At 44.0% G+C, this 12,794-nt stretch overlaps 1 protein-coding gene across 5 annotated transcripts in view; it reads right to left on the reverse strand.

The window, feature by feature from the left end:
• Positions 1-12,794, reverse strand: part of FBXL6 (F-box and leucine rich repeat protein 6) — a 1,251,928-nt gene that overhangs the window by 982,557 nt on the left and 256,577 nt on the right. The window lies entirely within an intron of this gene.

Consider the following 12,794-nt stretch of genomic DNA (forward strand, 5'->3'; position numbering starts at 1 on the left):
CACTGGCCCAAATGCTTCAGAGCCCGACTCATCAGTCGATGCTTGACCCTGTCCCTCAAAATGTTCCTCCTCCGACTCCTTTGAGCTCGGAGCCGGGGCGTTTCGGAACCAAGACTGTGGTAGCGTCGGAGCCGATACAATTGTCTTCGGCTCCGTCGTCGACTCCGATTTCTTCATTGGAAGAATCTCGGCGCCAGACTTCCCTCGTCGCCTCCGAGGGGGTGAGTGGCATCGGACCCTTGTCCGACCCCGCTCTCCCTCTCGGTGCCTCTGCGCTGGTGAGTTCGGCTCCGACATTGGCCTCGGAGCCATCACTGTTGGTGCCGAGGGGGGTTCTCAGCTTTTCGGAGCGGGGACCTCTGGCTCTGCCTGACAGGGGTGCGTTCGAGGTCATGCGGAGTGTGTTGGAACCTTGTTCAACTCCACAGTCGGCTCCGTCCACCCCTCCCTCTTCGGTGCCTCAGGTTATGTCTACTCACTCCTTCATCCCAGACCGCAGAGAGCCAGCTCCTCAAGAATCCCCTGTGGGGATCTCATCCTCTTCCGAGGCCTCTCCTGAATTGGCAGGGGAGCCCCCTAGGAAGAGAAAGTGTAAGAGGAAGCACATAGACTCACCTGAGTCTGTCACCTCTGACACAGATTTAGAGGATTCCGAGGGTTACCCCCGTTCCCCTTCTGAAGATGTCTCATTTGCAGACATTCTAGAAATCCTAAAACAGAGGGGAAATTGGCCAGCCCTTAACCCTTCGGAGGATGAATCTGTGTATCTTGAGGCGTTTGGTTCTCGCCCTTCCACCTCCTGGGTGTCCCCCCCCCCCTTTGGATTTTTTTGAGGTGGAGCATGTCCATTAATTCCGGGTTGGACATGGCCTTGTATGTCAGGCACAGATCACCTCTGAGCAGACGGTATGCGACTGAATAGAGCTGGAGTTTCTTCAGTCGGGCATCGTATGACATACGTTTGAGCCCCTTTATCCTTTTGGTGAGGAACTTTTGGGGTCTTTCCAACTGCTGCAGGTGTCGGGTAAGGTACATTCCGAATGGGGCATTGTACTCAATCATTGGTCTGATAAGTGAAGAGTACAGGGGTACAATGACCTCTCCTGATCTGGATGTGAATCCCTTCATGATCAGGTGGGCAATGTAGAAGGTCTTCCTAACGACTTTGGCAATGTGAGTGTCAAAAGAGAGGTTACTGTCAACTTGGGTCCCCAGGTCCCTGATAACTTCTTCCGTGTTTAATGGATTACCACCTATGTGGTAATTAGGGGTTACCTTGTTTTTCCCAAAGGGTATGACTATACATTTTTTGGCATTTAGCTCAAGGCCATGGCTCTGGCACAAGTTATCCATTTCTATGAGACCTCTCTGGAGGATGTCTGTGTCTGATGGAGTGTCAATTATGGTGCCCAGTTTGCAGTCATCTGCAAATTTTGTCAGCCACAATCCCCCTATGTTTGCCTGCACTTCAGAAAAATAAATGCCGAACAAGAGGGGGCCCAGGACTGAGCCCTGTGGGACACCGCTCGTGACCGGCTTAGAGTCTGGCATGGCACCAGCAACTCTAACCCGGTGTGTTCTGTCCTTGAGCCAGTTTGCAACCCATCTTGTGACATATGGGTTTACATCTAAGCTGGTGAGCTTTTCTATGATGCCCGAGTGGGGTATTGTGTCAACGCTTTGCTAGGTCAAGGTAGGCTGTGTGAACTGCCTTACCCTCATCAATGGCCTTAGTGACTGTTTCGAAAAAGTCGACCAAGTTCAAGAGGCAGGATCTGCCCTTGACAAACCCAAATTGGGTAGGATCCAGTGTCTGTAGGTCCCCGATGTCTTTATTTATGAGTTCCATTATGATCCTCTCCATAGCTTTGCAGACAAGGCTCGTCAAGCTTATGGGCGGTAATTTCAGGGTCCGTAGAAGCACCGCCTTTGTGGAGTGGGACCACAGTTGCCGACGCCATTCTTTGGGTACGTATCCTGTAGTAAGGCTAAGATTAAACAGCAGCCTTATGTGTGGGTTTAGTTCCTCATTGAGTTCGTGTAGCACACAGCCGGGGACACCGTCCGGTCCCATTGATGCTGTGTTTTTTGCTTTAGAGAGAACAGCTCTCACCTGGGCATCCGAGATGTTTGGGAGGCTAGACTCTGGTGGGATAGATATTTCTCCTTTTGGGAGGGGGGAGAAATTTGCACTGAACCTGTCTGCCAGTATGTTGGCAATGTCTGTGGGTTCAGTGATTTTATCATTTTGGACTAATTCTGAGCATATCTGGGAGTTTCCACCCAGGTTTCTAACATAGCTAAAGAAGGCCTTATGATTGTCTTTTGTGTCATTAGCGATTTTTCTCTCAAAGTTGGCCTTGGATGATTTTATGAGTGATCGTAGTTTTTTGCTAGTATTGATCAGAGATGCCTTCCCTTTTAGGGATTTTGCTCTGTCATGTAGTAGCTTTCTCCTCTTGTTGTAGAGTTTGTTTATGGCTGGGGTCCACCAGACCGGGCGCCTGCCTTTGGTGGAAAGGGTCTTGATTTTATTAGGGATTGCTTGATCCATACATTCCTGGAGGTGCTCGTAGAAGGCATTTGTAAGGGTTTCAGCAGCGTGGGTTGTGGTTTCCACTGGCTCGGGGGCCTTGAAGGATACCACTCCAGTCTTAAGAAGTGTGAAGTTTGCTTTTGAGAAGTTCTTCACTGTGGTCTTTTAAATATGGAAAACTTAGGATCATCTACAGTCTGCAATGGGCTATGATAGGAGCCAGACACTTTATGAATACTCTAGGAGAGGTGGATAGCCCAAAGGGTAAGGCAGAGGACTGATAATGTGATCCACACACACAAAACCTAAAGAAACACCTGAAATCTGGAAACATAGGAATTTGATGATATGCATCTTTTAAATCCAAGGTTACTAAAAAAACTCAGATGAGGAAAAAGGAGTAAAAGGTTGTGAAGTAAAAGCATTTTGAACTTGGGCACTATCACAAACTTATTTAGGAAAGAAAGATCTATAACAGATCTCCAGGCATTTTCTTTCTTAGGCACTAAAAAAACATTCTTGAATGAAATCCTCTTCCCAACTGTGAAAGAGATGCTGCTTATATTATCATCTGAGACAGTATGTGCTGTAAGACAAGAGGGAAAAGGGTTGATATGGTAAATGAACAGAAATTCACTTCACTGGAGGAATTTCCTCCAACTGCCATTTGTATCTTAGCTGGATCAGCTTCAGAACCTATTTGTCTGAATGAATCTGTTGCCAAAAAAAAAAAATAGAAATGCAGATTTTCTGGAATGGATAAGAAACTGCCAGGGTGGAAGGGGGGTAAAGTCCCTTAATTGTGATTCTACCTTGACTGCCCCTTATTCTGGGGGGTTCCTGCTTTCATTCTAGAACCTCCCTGTCATTTTTTAAACATCTGCTTACCAGCATTTTGCTGAGACTGTTTCTTGACAAAACTGGAAGGAGGAGCAGGAAATACATTGGAAATTTTTGTAAAAAGAGGTCCGAGAGATTTACTGAATCAGTTTACCCCTCCCCATCACAATTTTGATGACCTGTGCAGAATAGGGTCCAAAAACTAAATCTCTATCCAAAGGAGAATTCAAAATCTCATGTTTTACATCTTCTTTAAGGTTCTCATAATGCAGCCAGGTAAACCTCCCCAACACAGTACCAAAGACAACAGCCCTGCAAACAGTCATAAACCCACTTTAAACAATGAGTAGTGACCTCAGAAATGGAAAAGAAAACCAACCACACATAGTAGAGTTTCCTCACAAGAGGAAAATGCAGTTAAAAAGTCCTCATACTTTCACAGTTAGTCAGGATAAACTTTAATATATGAGCCAGACAATTCAAAATTCTAAAAATCAAAGTTCCAGAAGCATACCTGTTTTCCTCATCCTTAGTAATAGCTCTACCACCCTTGTCAGAAGGATAAGAAATAAAAATGTTTGGCAGCACCTGGTTTAACTAAATGTGTAGCTGATGGGTGAGGTATGGGATTAGTGTATATAAGCGCTTAAAACTGAGGAACTTTGTACACTGTATCTGCATTTTTTGGTGCAGCAGGCTGTCTGCCTGGGGAAAACACATCCTCCAAAACTGACAACATTGGGGGATGGGTGAGGGTTCTTGGAATTCCATTTGTAGCAATACACAGTTTTTTCTGAGGGACTGAGAAACCCGTGTTCTCCCACAATGAAAATACTGGCACATTCTGGATATAGTCTCAGAGAAACAGAATCCCTCACAGGGAGATTTGGATACCATGGTTTACTCTGAAGCCGGATTACAAATCAGAGGAGAAAAACCTGCATCTGTCCTTTCACATTCTCCTACAGAATCAAAATCATGCACTTTTTCAGGGGAAAAGGAATCACTTTTTCTTTTACAAGGAACCACCTTATAAGAATGGTCAACAGAAGACCCAGAGCCAAGCCCAATAAATTACTTCTCTCCAGAGAGACTGGTATGGAGAAGTTAAATATGTAGTTTTCTGTTTCTTTTTGAAAGGGACATTGAGGCAAACAGATATAGTACTGCCAGCAACATATTCTCCAGGGATGGGCACAACATTCTGGCTAATAAAGACACACTGCCTGCCCCTTTCCCATGGCCAACAAGAGTGGACCCCAACAGCACCAGAGGATATGGCTAACCCTCGGTCCATACTGACTGTATGGACAACACTAGAGAGATCCGGGGAAAGGATGAGTGGTCTAAACCAGGTTTGGCCGCAGCAGGGTCACCCACCAGTGGCTGAGGCAAGTCAGTACCCTCATGTTGTGGCAAAGGCTGCTTAGTTAACTTTTTCTTTTTTGTGGCTGGAAGAAGGCGCAGCTGAGGGAATGGTAGTTTGTTCCATGGTAAGGATGAAAACAGTGCTCATTTCCCGGAAAACCTTTACAGCAATAATCGATAAAACAGAAAAGTTGCAAACACAGTAAAAGCTCTTTAAACACTTTTCTCAGCTCCAAAAAGTAAAATAATAATTTTCCACAGAAAAATTGTTTTAAACAACTTTTTTTCACAAAAGTAAAAAAAAAAGTGTGCTCCCTGCTCCCATTACAGGACCGTCCATAAAATTACTTTTCTGATTTTTTTTCTGCAGTTTTAAAATACTTTTGCTCAAAAGTAGTTTATAATGAAAAAGTAATTTGGAAGATTTTTTTCTCTAAAGGAACTTGTCTGCCCAGCATTGAAGCCGCATTAGCAGACCGTCAATCCTCAAAAGCCCACACTATCTTTGGCAGCAGGAAATTTCTGAAGGGCTTGGCACCCAAACCGGTTTTATAGTCAGCTCAGCTCAAGCTAATGGGTTGGACATGTGGAAGGTGCCCTGAAGTGTTGGAAGCTGATTGGCTGTTATATCCTAAGCAGGATACAAGCCATATAGCTTAAGCTACTGCAGCAATGATCAATAAGAAGAAAGTACAGTTTTGTACCTACCATAAATGTAGATGTTTGAGTGTTCACCCTGCTGCAGTCATCACACTTGGGTTATCCTGCCGTTAGGCGGTCCCGCAGTCGTCCCGAATTCCAAAGTCTTGGTCCGGCGTCGGTTGCTGTCGCTTCTTCCCTGACGTCAGTGCGCCAGGGGTATATAAGAGGCATCCAACACCATTTTCTTCAGTTTTTCTTTCCCCAGATGTCAGGTGCCCCCAATAGGTAGGCAATACATATATATATATATATATATATATACGGATTCACTTCATAACACTGAAACTTCATAATACTGAAAATGACAAAACTTCATAATACTGAAGACCAAAATACTGAAAGCTCAAAATACTGAAAACACATATTATGCGTAAACTCAGCTTAAACAACATAAATCATAACAATTTCTACCAAATATATGCAGGGGGGCAAACCCCCCTGCACCCCCCACATGGGGGGCTGCGCCCCCCACACCCCCTACTAATTATATATATCTACTCCAAGATTGCACTTAACTACACTATGTGCAATCTTGGAGTTGATATATTTAATTAGCAGGGGGTGTGGGGGGTGCAGGGGGGCTTGCCCCCCTGCATATAAAATTGTTATGATTTATGTTGTTTAAGCTGAGTTTACGCATAATATGTGTTTTCAGTATTTTGAGTATTCAGTATTTTGAGCTTTCAGTATTTTGGTTTCAGTGTTTTGAGTTTCAGTATTTTGATATTTCAATGTTATGAAGTGAATCCATATACACACACACACACACACGCACATATAGCTATATAAAAATAAAACAAAACCCTTAGGCACAAGCAAATACACCACAGAGGTAGTATAGGATAGAGTGGTAGAGATAAGTTCTGCTAGTTCAGAGGGGATGGAGGGAGGGTAACCTGGACTGCAGCAGGGTGAACACTCGAACATCTACATTTATGGTAGGTACAGAACTGTACTATGTTCATCGTGTTACCCTGCTGCAGTCATCACACTTGGGTTGAATCCCAAAGCTAAGGGTGGGAGGTGGAGTCAGACAGGGTTAGAAGAAGCTAGTAAGCCCTGCAAAACTGCAGTGGCAAAACCAGCTCTAGTCTTAGAGTATAGAGGGAAGTGATAGTGTTTGGTGAAGGTGTGCACTGAACTCCAAGTAGCAGCTTCCAGAATATCCTTGGTTGGCACTCCCCTGAGAAAGGCTGCTGATGTAGCTGTAGCCCTGGTGGAGTGGGACCTAATGTTAGCAGGTACTGGTTTCCCATGATGTGTGTAGCAGAAATGTATGCAATGTCCTATCCATTTTGAAATGGTCTGTTTTGAGATAGCTTTTCCTTGTGATCCTGTAGCATAGGCTACAAAAAGCTGGTCAGTTTTTCTGAAAGCCTTAGTTTTATCCAAGTAGTAACGTAATTGCCTGTGAATGTCCAAAGAGTGCAGGATTCTTTCTCCTTTGTTCTGGGGATTTGGGAAGAAGGTGGGCAAGTGAATGGTTTGGTTTAGGGCCACACTGGATAACACCTTTGGCATAAAGGAAAGATTAGTTCGTAGAGAGACTCTGTCTTGATGAAAAATGATGAAAGGTTCCACTGCCATTAGTGCCTGTAGCTCTGAGACTCTTCCAGATGAGGTTATTGCTAGTAGTAGGGCAGTTTTCCATGAAAGAAATTTTAAATCAGCTGAAAAAGCTGGTTCAAAGGGCGGCAGTGTACGCTTTTCCAGAACAAAGTTGAGATCCCAAGTAGGTGTTGGAGCTCTCCTTGGCGGTCTTAAGTTCTTAGCCCCTCTGAGGAACTGTCTTAGGAGTGGATGTGAGAATAAAGGAGGATCCGTGCTGTAATGAGCTGAAATTGCTGAGGCGTGGATCTTAATAGATGAAAAGGAAAGTCCTTTGTGTAACATCTCAGTTAAATATTGTAGAATCTGAGGGATGTTTGGATCAAGGGGATTTAGGCCTTTAGCCTGGTTCCAGGCGCAAAATCTTTTCCATTTGTCTGAATAGGTTTTCCTGGTGCTGGGCCTCCTGGCCTCCAGAATGACATCCATAACAGCTTTGGATAAAGGTGTTGGCTAGTTGTTTAGGTAATTTGCCATGCAGCCAGGTTTAAAATCTTGAGCTGGCTGTGTAGAATCTGATTGTCTCGCTGAGTGAGCAGGTGAGGAATTTGTGGCAAAATCCATGGTGGGCAGTGGGCCATGTTCCTTAAAATTGGGTACCAATGCTGGCGTGGCCAGTCTGGTGCAACCAGTATCATTTGTGGCCTTTCTAATCTGACTTTCAGCAGTACCTTTGCTAGAAGAGGCAGTGGAGGGAAGGCATACACTGTTAATGTTTTCCAACTGAATGAGAGGGCGTCCACTTTCCAAGCTAGTGGATGGAAGGTCTTTGTGCAAAATTTTTGAAGTTGGTGATTGTGGGGGCTTGCAAACAGATCTATGTCTGGGCGTCCCCATTTCTGAGCTATCATTGCAAATACTTGTGGATCTAGTTTCCATTCATGTGGATCCATGATGTTTCCGCTTAGGTCGTCTGCCAATGTGTTTTTTCTTTCCTGGCAGGAATTGTGCTTGTAATTGAACCTGGTAAGACAGTGCAGTGTTCCACAAGGTCATTGCTTGCCTGCATAGAGGGCAGGAATGTGTGCCCCCCCTTGCTTGTTTATGTACCACATGACTGTGGTATTGTCAGTCTTTATTATTAGCTGTCCTGGGTGTAGAAGGTCCTTGAAAGCTGTTAGGGCATTCTGTACTGCTAGCATTTATTTTTGATTGATATGCAGATGCCTCTGATCTGTAGTCCATTTGCCCTGAATGCACTGCCCTGCCATGTGGGCTCCCCAGGCATAGTCCGATGCATCTGTTGTCATAGTTTGCCTGGCTGTGGGTAAGGTGAAAGGCTGACCCTTGTTGAGGTGACATGCCTGTGCCCACCATAGAAACTCCTGTTGAAGGCAGGGAATGAGTGGTATCATCGTTTCCAAGCTGTGGCTGTGCTGAGTCCATACACTTTTCAGGTACCATTGTAATTTCCTCATATGCAGTTTTGCAAATGGTATTAGTAGTACGCAAGATGCCATGAATCCCAAGGCCTGCAGAATTTTTCTTGCAGGGAGTTGGTCTTTGTTGCCATTATTTTGAAATATTGAAACAGCTGTCTTTGCTTGTCTGGCGTGAGATAAACCATCTGGGCCATTGTATTCAAGCTGGCACCCAGGAATATTATGTTTTGTGAGGGCACTAGTTTTGATTTCTTTTCGTTTACCGTGTACCCTAGGCAACTTAGAAGGTGTTTGACAAATGCCAGATGCTTTAAAAGAATGTCCTTGCTTTCTGCTTGAATAAGGCAATCATCCAGGTATGGGTATACTTGAATTCCTCTTTGTCTGCAGTATGCAATTACTGGTGCCAGGCATTTTGTGAAGACCCTGGGCGCAGTAGATAAGCCAAAGGGCAGTGCAGAGAATTGATAATGCGTTGAACCTGCAATGAAGCGGAGGTATCTTCTGCAATTTTGTCCGATAGGGACATGCAGGTATGTCTCCTTGAGGTCCAAAGTGACTAGCCAAGCATTCTTGCCCAGCATGGGAAGAAGCTACTGTAGTGTTAGCATCTTGAATTTTGGTACTTGCAGATAGGTGTTCAGAATTGAAAGATCCAGAATGGGTCTCCATGCTTTGTCTTTTCTTGGGACTAGGAAAAGTCTTGAGTAAAACCCTTGTCCTTGCGCCTGTGTAGGTACCTGTTGAATGGCTCTCATGTTCATGAGAGCTGTAATTTGTTTTTGTGCCTCAGCCCATTGATTTGGTGGCAGGTTTGGCATTCCTTTGATCCTTGGTAAGGTATGAAAGTGGAATCTGTATCTTTGAGAGACAATGTTTAGCACCCATTTGTCTTTTGTGATGATGTGCCAGTTGTCTGCAAAAAAATGCTAGTTTTCCTCCCAAGGGAGTTGCCAGGAGAGATTTGCTTGGTAGTTTGAGGACAGAGTTATTCTGTTTGTCTTCTGCTAGCTTGGGGCCTGTCTTCTCCTCCTTTCTGGGTAGCAGAACCCCATTGGCGAGGTTTGTAAGGGCCCTGTGACTGACCTCTGCCCCTTGGGCGTCTGTATTTGCCCCTCTGTGATCTGTCTGAAGCTGGAAAGGACCAGTTTTTTGTTGGCCAATTTCTGCTGAAATGAGGGGGTTGTACCTGCAAAAAATCCTTGACCGTTTGCATAGACTTTGCCTTATCCTCCATTTTCTTTAAAACCTCTTCTGCTTTGACACCAAATAATACATCCTGCTGTAAAGGTGCATCCAATAATTTTGCTTTAACATGGTCAGGGAGGGTTTGTTCTTTTCACCAAGCATGTCTACGTATGACAGAGCCAGTAACAGCTGCCCTAGAGGAAGCTTCCAATGAATCAAATCCGCATTGTAAAGTATGTTTGCCCGCCTGTTCAGCTGCATGCAACAGATCCTGCATTTCCTTGAATTCAGGCTGTTCTGAATGTGTGCTCGTTTTTTGTTTTAACTGAGACATTAGGAATTGTTGATATTTCAACATGTGAAACTTGCAATTTAATGCTCTCATAGCCAGAGTAGCTGAGGTGTAAATTTTCTTTTCCCATCTATCTAGGGCTCTGGAATCCCTTTCAGAGGGCACAGGATTTTTAGCATAGAAGCTTTTGCTCCCTTAGGACCCTGGGAAATTGTTTCTGGGTCAGCTACAGGGCTTTTATAAAGGAATTTGTGTGAGTCAGGTACTCTGTAGTATCTGTCTGGTTTGGCAGGAGCAGGAGGAAGAGAGTCTGGATTTAAACTAGACTCCAAGTAAACATCATCCACAATATCTAGAACAGGAGGGATAGCAAGAGGTCTGTGCTGGGGTAGTAAAAGGAACTCTCGGAGCCTTTTCTTAGAATCTGAGTAATCCTGGCCTTCCCAGTGGAAATGTTCCCTCATGGTATGTAAAGTTTCCCCAAAGGAGTAGTCTTCAGGGGGAGATGCTGAGGGAATAGAGCCTTCAGCATCAGAATCTAAATAAGGTGGAAAATTGTAATCCTGTTCCTCAGAAGAATCTGAGGAGAGAGAGAGAAACCTGGTCAGAGGATGCATAATCCTCCTTTTGTCTTGGTCTTTTATCAGGAGGGGGATGGGAACCCCTGATAAGGGTAATCAAATCTTCAGCCATCTTAAGCATCTGTTTCTTAGGCATGGGGCCTTGAACTGTAGACTGATGTACAGTTTTCTTAGGTTTTAAAGGAGTTCTAAGTTTAGCATAAGATTTAATGGTGAGTGTAGTCGGTCTGAAGACACCTTCAGCAACCGAAGGTGTTTCCACTGCACAGGAGTCTAGTTCTGCTCCGGTGTCGGTAGATGGCTGCGTCGGCCTAGTAGACTCCGCTTGGGAATCTGCAGCTGTCTGGGTTTCCAGTTCTGCGGTCGTCAGGGGCTGCGTAGGTGCCTCACTGAAAACCGGAGAACCGGCCCAGCTGAGGCCTCGGGGCCTGGCTTATTCCTAGGCTGCCTGTCCTTATCCTTGCATTTATGAATGGCGGTCGTCGGCTGCTCCGACGGCATGATATAATTAAATTTCCTACCAAAGTAATGCTGTGCGAAGTCAAAACGGCGTTTGATAGTTCGTTTATTAAACCTAGCGTAAAACCGACAACCTGTGATGTCGTGGTCTGGGCCTAGGCAAGGAATACAATTGGAATGAAAGTCCTTATGAGGTATTTGCTTCCCACAAGAAATGTAATTGTTAACTTTTTCTGACATCAGACTGAGGCAAGAAAATGTTCCCCAACGGGGTACTTAGCTTTATTGAAGACTTCAGACTGAAATTCAAATCAAAAATCTCAGGTGTTGGCCGACCAGTACTTGCGAACTGCTTCTGCTTCGGGCACCGCGTGGCAAGAAAAACTGAAGAAAATGGCGTTGGATGCCTCTTATATACCCCTGGCGCACTGACATCAGGGAAGAAGTGACAGCAACCGACGCCGGACCAAGACTTTGGAATCTGGGCCGACTGCGGGACCGCCTGACGGCAGGAAAACCCAAGTGTGATGACTGCAGCAGGGTAACACGATGAACATCATGGAGAGATCATATCTCTCAACCTGGAATCAAAATTCTGGACAAGGCCCATGAAAAATAGGTACAAATCTCTATGCTGATTAGCATAAAATTTGCACACATAATTACATAACCCCACCCACTCCAATAGAATTGTGGGATAACTTTCAAACACAAACTGATGAACAGGCAACCAAAATATGGCACCAGAGTCCCCCTGCAGCCATTCCAATGTCCCATTACCTGGCTATTTCACCCCATTTACCATAAATGATAACGTGTGCATACTGCTTTACTTCTACAATGATTATTTGGATTTTATTTTTACATTTTATAGCACAATGCACAAACACGAATAGGTATCTGCTAAACAAAGCAATACTGTCTCACAATGAAAATAGACTTGGTATTAAAACTTCTCTGCCCTTGAAACTCACATTCATTGAAACCCACAACACATCCAAAGAAAATGCATCTGGCCAGTGGTGGATAAAGATCACCGTTGGGCTGTTGTCAAATCATAGGCCCCTTGCACACAAAACAAGAAACATACATGTGTTCTTTGATACACCTTCCTGACTTTATTAAATTATATTCCTTGTATAATACAGCACACTTGTTAGACTTAAGTTAGAGCGCATTTTAAATTTATAGTTTGAACATTTTTCCAGTAGGCAATGAAACAAAATGCACGAACCAATAATGACAAAACTGCACAGTTCAGAACATTTCCATCATAAAAGTGTAAATATATAAATAGAATGACAGTAGTGTAAGCCATAGGCATGTTGCACAGCTTCTTGCACTTGTTTTCAGTTTCAGTTTTTTTTTTTTGGGGGGGGGCAAAAACCAGAGACACATTTTAATCATTGCTTGTACAATTTTGGAAAGTTGCTAAAATAAAACATGTTACCACCATAAATTTCACTGCCAAGTCTTGAACTCAGGACCTTGTGCACTACAGTCAGAACAACATACCCCTATGTCAAATCATCAGCTTCTTGAAAGACAGTTAGACTGAAACTTAAATGGCTATCATTGAGTGAATTCACTTGTCACTTCTCACCATAACTCTCAACCTCTTAGCACAAAAAACCCAGACAAAGCCAATAATGGGGGAATACAACCCCAAAATAGGGACACATTTAAAATACTTAACTGATCTTATAAACGTAGAACATTGCTAGAAAAAAATGTTTTATGTTACCATTTATTTTCTGAAGAATATGAAGTCTGAAATTCAAATGCCTAGCATTATTTAGTGAATTCAATCAATCATTCAGTGCTTTGCAACAAAAATT

This window comes from Protopterus annectens, chromosome 4.part0 (assembly GCF_019279795.1).
Source record: "Protopterus annectens isolate FY-2018-M chromosome 4.part0, PAN1.0, whole genome shotgun sequence".
Classification (NCBI taxonomy): Eukaryota; Metazoa; Chordata; order Ceratodontiformes; family Protopteridae; genus Protopterus; species Protopterus annectens.